General features: G+C 48.1%; 2 pseudogenes; both read left to right on the top strand.

Moving 5' to 3' along the window:
* The first annotated feature begins 4,827 nt into the window (after positions 1-4,827).
* Positions 4,828-5,029, top strand: LOC139269915 (U2 spliceosomal RNA; annotated as a pseudogene).
* Positions 5,030-5,132: 103 nt separating this feature from the next.
* On the top strand, positions 5,133-5,297 carry LOC139269945 (U2 spliceosomal RNA; annotated as a pseudogene).
* Positions 5,298-11,076: the final 5,779 nt, after the last annotated feature.

Here is an 11,076-nt window from a genome sequence, read left to right as displayed (position 1 = left end):
GGCTACTGCAAGGTTCTTTGCTGGTGCCCCAGTTGTTTACATTGTACATTAATGATTTAGACAAGGGGATTAAATGTAGTATCCCCAAATTTGCGAATGACACTAAGTTGGGTGGCAGTGTGAGCTGCGAGGAGGATGCTATGAGGCTGCAGAGTGACTTGGATAGGTTAGGTGAGTGGGCAAATGCATGGCAGATGAAGCATAATGTGGATAAATGTGAAGTTATCCACTTTGGTGGTAAAAACAGAGAGACAGACTATTATCTGTATGGTGACAGATTAGGAAAAGGGGAGGTGCAACGAGACCTGGGTGTCATGGTACATCAGTCATTGAAGGGTGGCATGCAGGTACAGCAGGCGGTTAAGAAAGCAAATGGCATGTTGGCCTTCATAGCAAGGGGATTTAAGTACAGGGGCAAGGAGGTGTTGCTACAGTTGTACAGGGCCTTGGTGAGGCCACACCTGGAGTATTGTGTGCAGTTTTGGTCTCCTAATTTGAGGAAGGACATTCTTGCTATTGAGGGAGTGCAGCGAAGGTTCACCAGACTGATTCCCGGGATGGCGGGATTGACATATCAAGACTGGATCAACTGGGATTGTATTCACTGGAGTTCAGAAGAATGAGAGGGGATCTCATAGAAACATTTAAAGTTCTGACGGGTTTAGACAGGTTAGATGCAGGAAGAATGTTCCCAATGTTGGGGAAGTCCACAACCAGGGGTCACAGTCGAAGGATAAGAGGTAAGCCATTTAGGACCGAGATGAGGAGAAACTTCTTCACCCAGAGAGTGGTGAAGCTGTGGAATTCTCTACCACAGAAAGTTGTTGAGGCCAATTCACTAAATATATTCAAAAAGGAGTTTGATGTAGTCCTTACTATTCGGGGGATCAAGGGGTATGGCGAAAAAGCAGGAAGGGGGTATTGAAGTTGCATGTTCAGCCATGAACTCATTGAATGGCGGTGCAGGCTTGAAAGCCTGAATGGCCTACTCCTGCACCTATTTTCTATGTTTCTATGTTTCTATAACAGATTTCTGGCTTTCTCAAACGCAGCCTCTTGTGATTTCCCCCATACCCAGTCATCTCCCTTGCGTAGCAGCACATATAGCAAGGTGCTTAACCTGGGTAGGAGGAAATTATCCAAATAGTTGAGGAATCCCAGGAACGTCCGCTGCTCCGTTACATTCTGTGTACTCAGCGCATTCTTGATTGCCTCCGTCTGATGCCGTCTGCCGCGATTCTTAGATGTAGTCCTTACTACTTGGGAGATCAAGGGGTATGGCAAGAACGCAGGAATGGGGTACTGAAGTTGCATGTTCAGCCATGAATTCATTGAATGGTGGTGCGGGCTCGAGGGGCCGAATGGCCTACTCCTGCACCTATTTTCTATGTTTCTATGTTTCTATGTTTCTATGTTTCTATGTTTCTCCCCAATAACTTGACCACTGGCACCAGGAAAATACTCTTCAAGCATTTCAACCTGAGTCCCGCGTGATCTAGCCGACTTAGAAACTCTTCCAGGTTCTTCAAGAGTTCGATGGTATTCCGACCTGTGACCAGTATGTCGTCCTGGAAAACCATGGTGTGCGGAACCGACTTTAGCAGGCTCTCCGTGTTCCTTTGAAAAATTGCCGCGGCCAATCGATTCCCAAACGGGCATCTATTGTAGATGAACAGACCTTTGTGCATGTTGATGCAGGTGAGGCCTTTCAAAGATTCCGCCAGCTCCTGTAGGCCAAGTTCAGGTCCAACTTGGTGAACGTCTTTCCTCCAGCCAGGGTCGCAAATAGGTCGTCTGCCTTGGGTAGCGGGTACTGGTCCTGCAGCGAAAAACAATTAATTGTTACTTTATAGTCCCCACAAATTCTGACCGTGCCATCGCCTTTGAGAACCGGAACAATTGGACTGGCCCACTCGTTGAACTCCACCGCCTTCTCGCTGCAGCCTGTCCAGCTCAATTTCCACTTTCTCTCGCATCATGTATGGCACCGCACGTGCCTTGTGGTGGATGGGTCGTGTACCGGGAACCAAGTGGATCTGCACCTTCGCCCCCAAGAAACTTCCAATGCCTCGCTCAAACAACAACGGGAACTTGCTCAGAACCTGGGCACATGAGGCGTTGGCGACGGACGAAAGCGCTCGGATGTCGTCCCAGTTCCAAAGGATTTTTCCCAGCCAGCTTCTGCCGAACAGTGTGGGGCCATCTCCTGGTACAATCCACAGTGGGAGTTTGTGCACTGCTCCATCATCGAAGACTGTTACTGCTGCGCTGCCAATAACAGGGATCAGCTTTTTAGTGTAAATTCTTAGCTTGGTATGAATGGGGCTAAGCTTGGACCTGTGTGCCTTGTTGCACCACAGCCTGTCGAAGGCCTTTTTGCTCATGATGGACTGACTCACACCCATGTCCAGTTCCATGGATACTGGAATTCCATCCAGTTCAACTTTTCGCATGCTCGGTGGATATTTCATGGTGAAGGTGTGTACCCCAGACACTTCTGCCTCCTCAGTTCGAGTCTCTAGTTCAGCCTGATCTGCCATGGATCGATCCTCCTCTGCAACGTGGTGGTTTGCAGGGTTTGCAGCTCGTCTGCACATTCGCTGGAGGTATCCCATTGTTCCACAGACTTTGCACACAGTGTTTGAAGCGGCATTGATGGACTCGATGATCACCTCCGCAGCGCTAACAAGGTGTTAACTGCCTCGCATTAACATTTGATGGCAGACTCTGGTTCATCTGAGGTCATGCAGCTGCAGGCGTGTACGTTCTGCCATATGCATTGCTACCTGAAAATGACGTAACTTTGTGTACAGTACTTGCCGAAACCTCTTTGTACCATGAAATTTGTTTTGGTGTTATCGCGGGTGGTCATAAATGCCTGGGCTATCGTTATGGCGTTGCTCAGGTTCGTTGATTTAATCGTCAATAGTTTGCGAAGGATAACATCATGGCCAATGCTAAGCACAAAGAAGTCTCTTAGCATTTGCTCAAGGAATCCATCGAATTCGCAATGTCCTGCAAGGCGCCTTAGTTCGGCGACGTAGCTCGCCACTTCCTGGCCTTCAAACCGTTGACACGTGTAAAATCAATACCTTGCCATCAGAACGCTTTCCTTCGGATTTAGGTGCTCCCAGACCAGCGTACACAGTTCTTCATATGATTTGGTTGTTGGTTTCACCGGAGTTAAAAGATTCTTCATGAGGCCATAGGTTGTTGCCCCACAGACGGTGAGGAGGATCGCCCTTCGTTTGGCAGCGTTCTCGTCCCCTTCCAGCTTGTTGGCCATGAAGTATTGGTCGATTCACTCCCCGAAGATCTCCCAATCGTCCCCTTCTGAGAATTTCTCCAGGGTATCAACAGTTCTCTGCATTTTCGCATGATTGTTCATTATCTCGTCACCAGGTGTTAAGCTCATGATAAAGTAATGTAAGTGAGTATTGTAGACATGAGTGTGACCTTAGCTCCTTTATTCAAACTCCAAGTGCTGGTACAGTATGGGAGGCCTGCTTATATACAGTGCTCCCAAGGGATGCTGGGAGCCCTTGGGACTCCAACAGGTACGCCCTCTGGTGCCGGTGTGATACAGGTTACCTCGGGTTGCATACATAACAGCCCTCACCTCTCCCTCTTCCCCCCCAGGGACAATAAAGGTATGTTCCCACCCCTCTCGCCAGGAACAATAATGTTTATGTTCCCATCTCCCCCCCGCCCCAGGGACAATAATGGTATGTTCCCCCCCGTCCCCCCGCCCCTTGGGGACAATAATGGTACGTCTCGCCCCAGCCTGGGGATAATAATGATATGTTCCCCGACCCGGGGACAATAATGGTACGTCCCTATGTTTCCCCTCCCCCCTCCCGGGGAAAATAATGGTATGCAACCCCGCCCCCCCACCGCTGCTCAGTATGCCATACAGAGACTGTACATGGCCTAGCAGGATGCCCTGGACCAGTTCTGCACCACCTCAGCCTGGGCAGCAGCAGTCTCGGACGGCTGGGGTGCAGACAGCGCCAACTGCAATGGTGAAGTGGCAGTGGTGGGAGGAATGCTGATATCCTGAGAGAGGGCAACACCTTCCATTTCTACCGACCCACTGCCACTCCCCCTCAGTGCCTCAGCATCCGGACCAATCTCATCGAGCACAGATTGCAGGCCTGCTTCGGCACCATGACCTCTCTGTTGAACTGCGGGGAACCCAGAAATGATGGCAGCAGTCAGCGCTTGCATGGCATCGATCTGAGCGTGCACGGGAACAGACCGAGCGTGCACGGGAACAGACTGAGTGTGCACGGGAGCAGCCCAAGCGTGCACGAGGGCAGACCGAGCGTGCACTAGATCAGACCGAGCATGCATGAGAGCGGACTGAGCGTGCACGAGAGCAGACCCAGTCTTTATGCCACCAAGCACTGAGCCCATTACAGCAGTAAGTGATTGCGTTGCACCAGCCTGTGCTGCAATAGCTGCTGCTCCCTCCCCCGTGACACGTGGCGTGAGTTCTGGGTCCCCACCCTCTCTCTGCGAGCCCACCATGCTTTGCAAGCTGCCAAGGATGGGCTGCAAGGTGTGCTGGGAGACACGCACAGTGCTGGAGGCCGACTCCTCCAAACCCCTAGCAAGGGCACCCTGGCTGTGGGGCACCCTGGCTCTGGGGCACCCTGGCTCTGGGGCACCCTCACTCTGGGGCACCCTCGCACTTGGTCACCCTGGCTCTGGAGCACCCTGGTTCTGGGGCACCCTGGCTCGGGATAACCCTGGCTCTGGGGCACCCTCACTCTGGGGCACCCTCGCACTTGGTCACCCTGGCTCTGGGGCATCCTGGCTCTGGGGCACACTTCTCGGCCTTTTGGCTAAGATCATGCGTAACTGACCTGACAGGGGAATAACCATGACCCCAAAGTGGCTCTCCCTGGATCAGGAAGGTGGTTCTCCTATGCTTTTTGGAAATAGGAGGTGGGTGGGGTGGCTTGACCCATCCACCTCCATGGCACGAACCTGGTATTGCAGTACTTCCAGGAACGGTGCAGTGGCTCTAGGCCTTTTGGCTAAGAGCATTGGCGCAGAGTGATCCTTGATGTGTGCAAGGTGACCTCTGGCGTTTGTGATTTGACAAAGGATTGGAAAGATTGGCAACGAAAAATTAAAAAAAAAAAAAAAAATCTGTTCTTATCAGTTTAATATCCTCTCTGGGGACATGATATTGAATTGATTTTTGGACAGGGAGCTGGATCAGGGGCATGCCCCGTCCACTCCATGCACCGACCTGGTATTGCAATATTTCCAGGAACGGTGCAACTTCGCCTCTCGGCCTTTTGGCCTAAGATCAAACACATTGGTGCAAAGTGATCTTTGGCGTTAGAGTTGATCTGGAACGAAATTGGATTTAAAAAAAAAAAAATCCTGGCTCTGGGGCACCCTCACTCTGGGGCACCCTCGCTCTGGGGCACCCTGGCTCTGAGGCACCATTGCCATTGGACCCAGAAGCTCGCTGTGCAGGAGCTGCAACAATGGTTCATAAGAACATAAGAACCAAAGAATTGGAGCAGGAGTAGGCCATTCGGCCCCTTGTGCCTGCTCCACTATTCAATGAGATCAGGGCACACCTTCTACATTAACTCCACTTTCCTGCACTGTCCCCGTATCCCTTGATTCCCTTAACATCCAAAAATCTTTCGATCTCCGTCTTGAATATCCTTCTTCTTAGGCAGTCTGGTCTGACCTCAAGCGCACAATAATTAGCAGCTGTGAAGAAACTCTTGGTTACTCGACCAGGAAACATCAAGTCTGGTTCGATGAGGAGGACCAGGAGATCCAGGAGCTAATAAACTGTAAATGCAAGGCATTCTTGAATTGAAAACAACACCACAACTCGAGAGAAAGAAAGCAGATCTATAGACAACTGAAGGCCGAAGTCCAACAACAAACTCGTGACCTAAAGAACAGATGGTGGGTGGAAAAAGTGCAGGAGATCCAGCAACGACTCGACAACCACGACGAGGGTGGATTTTTTAGCACATCAAGACCACCTATGGCCCAAGCACTGAGGTCCTACTGCACTGAGAGCTAAGAATGGAGGAGTGCTCATCAAGGTCAGAGATGCAGTCAGTGCCTGCTGGAAGGAGCACTTCGAGGATCTCCTCAACCAAGGATATGTCTTTGATGAGAGTGTCCTTGACTCCATCCCACAGCAAGCTGCCCACCACCACCTCAGCACAATCCCAGCCCGGCATGAGGATGAAAAGGCCATCCAACAACTGAAGAATAACAAGGCCTCAGGAGCAGATGGAATCCTCGCCGAAGTACTAAAGCATGGCGGAGAAGTACTCTTGACGCAAATCCATGACCTCATCTCTCTTATCTGGAAGGAGGAGAGCATGCCTGGGGATCTCAGAGAAGCCATGATCGAAATCATCTTCAAGAAAGGGGACAAATCCGATTGCGGTAATTACAGAATAGTTACCCTGCTGTCTGCCACTGCAAAGATTATCGCAAGAATCCTCTTCAATCGTCTCCTCCCAATGGCTGAAGAGCTCCTTCCAGAGTCACAATGTGGATTCTGCCCACTAAGGGACACAACAGACATGGTCTTCACCACACATCAATTTCAAGTGAGATGCAGGGAGCAGCATCAACCTCTGTACATGGCCTTCTTTGACTTCACAAAGGCCTTCGACTCTGTCAACCATGAGGGATTATAGAGTGTCCTTCTCAAATTCGGCTGTCCGAAAAAAATTGTCACCATCCTGTCCTGAATATACTCAAAGACTGAGCCACCACAGCCCTCTGGGTAGAGAATTCCAGAGATTCACCACCCTCTGAGTGAAGAAGTTTCTCCTCATCTCAGTCCTAAATGGCCAACCCCTTATTCTGAGACAGTGACCCCTGGTTCTAGACTCCTCAGCCAGAGGAAACATCCTCCCTGCATATACCCTGTCAAGCCCCGTCAGAATTGTGTATGTTCCAATGAGATCCCCTCTCATTCTTTCAAACTCTAGAGCATATAAGCCCAGTCTACTCAATCTCTCCTCATAGGACAATCACCACATTCCAGGAATCAGCCTGGTGAACCTTTGTTGCACTTCCTCAATGGCAAGTATATCCTTCCTTCAGTAAGGAGAACAAAACTGTACACAATACCCCTGGTGCCTTCTCACCAGGGCCCTGTATAATTGTAGTAAGACGTCTTTACTCTTAAACTCAAATCCTCTTGTAATTAAGGCCAACATACCATGAGCTTTCTTAATTACTTGCTGTCCCTGTATATTAACTTTCAGTGATTGTTGTACAAGGACAGCCACATCCCTCGAAACACCAACATTTCCCAATCTTACCATTTAAAACATACTCTGCTTTTCTATTTTTCCTACCAAAGTGGATAACTTCACATTTCTCCACTTTATATTCCTTCCGCCATGTCTTGCCTGTTCACTTAGTCTGTCTATATCCCCTGGTAGTCTCTTTGCATCCTCCTCACAACTTACATTCCCAGCAAGCTTTTATCATCAGATTGATGAGAATCAGAAGATTATTTCCTGGGATGTGTGCGTTGTCCTGTGAGGAGAGATTGAGTAGATTGGACTATACTCTCTGAGCTTGAGAACAATGTGAGCTGATCTCATTGAAACACTTCAGATTCTGAGAGGGATTGACAGTGTAGATGCTGAGAGGTTATTTCCCTGGCTGGAGAGTCTAGAATTAGGAGGCATAGTCTCAGGATAAGGGGCAGGCCCTTTAAGACTGAGAGGAACAGGAATTTCTTCAGTCAGAGGGGTGTAAAACTTTGCAATTTTCTCCCGAGAGGTCTATGGATGCTCAGTCGTTGAGTATATTCAAGGCTGAGATTGCTAAATTTTTGGACTCGAGGGGAATCAAGGGATATGGAGATCATAGATTCATAGAAATTTACAGCATGTAAGGAGGCTATTTCGGCCCATTGTGTCCGTGCCGGCCGACCAAGAGCTATCCAGCCTAAAAATAGATAGTGCGGGAAGGTGGAGTTAAGGTCCAACTTCAGCCATGATCTTATAGACCAGTGGAGCAGGCTCAAGGGGCTGTAAGGCCTACTTCTGCTGCTATTCCTATTGTCCTTATCTTATGTTCTTATGATTCTAACAGTGCTCCAAGCAAATGGCCAGGAAGTCCTTTAACTTTATGAGGGCTGGGCAACTGGAATAAATCAGCAGGCAAACATGATAGGGCAGTGGTATTTGGAATGTACAAAATGCGGTCTCCAATACTTTCATTATTTGCATTGGTCAATATGTAAAAAGGGCACCAAGTATTGTATCATTCAGGTAGTACCCAGACTGTGTCAGCATCAAAGGATTGTGTGAGATTGGGTCAATGTTTAAAAGGGTGTCAAGGACACTATTCATTTAGGACATCCCCAAATGAGGTCACTATTTAGGCTCTCAGAGACAGTGAGTCAGTGTATATAGGGATGCCGAGGACAGTAGACAGTCAGGGAGTCCTTGGACTGTATCAGTGTTAACAGGGGTTTATGAGAGTGTCTCAGTTTATAAAGGGGTACCAAGTATTTCAGAAATTCAGGGCAACCCCAGGCACTGTCTCGATCACAAGACATTACGGGAATTGTGCGGGAAGGTGGAATTGAGGTAGAAGATCAGCCATGATCTTATTGAGTGGCAGAGCAGGCTCGATCGGTTGAATAGCATTCTCCTGCTCCTATTTCTTATACTTTTATCATAAATACAACAACAACAAAAACGTACCTTTATACAGCACATTTAAAGCAGTGAAACACCACAAGGCGCTTCATAAGAGCGTTATCAAACAACATTTGACACTGAGCCACATAAGGAGATATTAGGGCCAATGGCCAAATACTTAGTCAATGAGGTAGGTTTTAACGAGAGTCTGAAAGGAGGAAAGAGTCGGAGCCAGGCGGAGAGGTACAGGGCGGGATTTCCAGAGCTTAGGGCTTCAGCATCTTAAGGCACGGCAACCAATAGTGGAGCCCTTATAATGGGAGGTGCACAAGAGGCCAGAATTGGAGGAGCGCAGCTATCTGCGAGGATTGTAGGGCTAGAGGATATTATAGAGATAGGGAGGGCCAAAGCTATGGGGGATTTGAATATCAGGGTGAGAATTTTAAAATCCAGGCAATGCTTAACAAGTATCCAATGTAGGTCAGCGAGTACAGGGGCGGTGGGTGAACAAGCACTTTGAGAGAATTAGAATACAGGCAGTAGTGATTTATATGGCCTAAGGTTTACGTAGAGTAGAATGTGGGAAGCCGGCCAGGAGAGCATTGGAATAGTCAAGTCTAGAGTTAACAAAGGCATTGATGGGGGTTTCAGCTGGGCATGTGTTGAGGCAGGGGTGGAGACAGGCGATGTTACAGAGGTGCAAATTGGCAGTCTTCGTGATGGCACGTGTTCAGAAGCTCATCACGTGTCAACTATACCACCAAAGTTCAGCTCAGTCAGTTGCAAGGGAGAGGGATGGAATTGGTGCCTAGGGAACGGATTTTGTGGCTAGGGAACAAAGACAATGGGAAGAAACTATTTATATCCAGGAATGGCCAGTATCATTTGAAAAGTTGGAGAATTAGCGCCAGGTGCTAATGCTTTAGATTGTACGCAAAATTCATTCTGACCACTCAAAGAAATGATTGGAGCGCTAATTCAAGTCTTTAAGACCAAGCTCATTGGCATTACACTCAAAAGGTGGACCAATATCACGTGCAGTTTAATTGCAAGTCATCATTTTCACCGGCTGGTTCTAGTTCTTAAAGGGGAGGCTGATTGATGCTGCAGAAGCTCATTCTCAGCATTGCTGGCTGTGCAGCTGCCTCAGCAAGGAGCAGGACAAGGACAAGGAGCCAGAGGACAGAAGCAGCTGTACTCATGGCAGATCCACGCCCCAGGGAGAGAGCCTGCACATTCTGCAATGAAGCATTGGAGGCATTGGCGTTCACTATGTTTATCCCGTCCAATATTTCTCTCTCTTCCTCCTTATCTTCAACATCTGCATGGTCCCCCTCTTTTGTGAAGATAGAGGCAAATGATTCATTAAGTACCTTACCCCATCCTCCGCCCTACTCTTTCCTTACTTATCCTCTTGCTCTTTATCAACTGAGAAAATATCTTTGTGTTTTCTTTAATTCTACTCACCAATATATTTTCATGCTCTCTCTTTGCTTTCCTAATTGTGTTTGTGATGTCACCCCTACACTTTCTATCCTCTTCTCGGCTTTCTGCAGTATTGAGCTCTCGATATCTGATCTAAGCTTCCCTTTTTGCCTTATCTTCCCCTTTCTGCCCCTAGTCATCCAGGGGCTTTTAAATTTGGCAGTTCTTCTATTTTCTTTGTGGGAACATGTTTACTCTGAACCCCTTGTTTCTCCCTCTTGAATGCCTCCCACTGTAGCTTAAGTAGCTGTTTCCAGTCCACTTTGGCTAAATCACTTCTCAACACAGTAAAATTGGACTTCCCCCAATTTAGAACCTTTACTCCAGTTTTATCTTTGTCCTTATCCATAACTATGCTAAATCTAACTGAATTATGATCACTTCCACAACAATGCTCTCCCACTGATATCCCTGCCACCTTCCCAGCTTCATTCCCTGACACTCAATCCAGAACTGATCCCCCACACTCTTGTTAGGCTGGCTAACTGTCGAAAAACCTTCTCCTGAATACAGTTTAGGAATTCTGGGCCGCCTGTACCTTTAGCACTGATTGTATCCCAGCTAATATTGGGCTAAATGAAATCCCCCACTATTACTGCCCTATTGTTTTTGCACTTGTGTTAAATGATCCTGCAAATGTGCTCTCCTATCACCCTCGGACTGTTTGCGGGTTGATAGTACACTCGTTGCAATGTGATTGTCCCTATTTTATTCCTTATTGCAATCCATATAGCATCAGTTGAAGATTCGTCTAACATGACATGCATTCTCACAGCTATAATTGTTTCTTTAACCAATAATGTCACGATGCCTCATTTTAAACCCTCTCTCTATCTCATCTGAAAGCCCTGTAACCAGGAACGTTGAGTTGCCATTCCTGTCCCTCTTTCTACCCATGTCATTGGCAGTCTGACATGTCTGGCAG

The sequence above is a fragment of the Pristiophorus japonicus genome, chromosome 8 (genome assembly GCF_044704955.1).
Source record: "Pristiophorus japonicus isolate sPriJap1 chromosome 8, sPriJap1.hap1, whole genome shotgun sequence".
NCBI lineage: Eukaryota > Metazoa > Chordata > Chondrichthyes > Pristiophoridae > Pristiophorus > Pristiophorus japonicus.
Note: the sequence above shows the minus strand (reverse complement) of the source record. Positions and strands in the feature narration are given on the sequence as shown.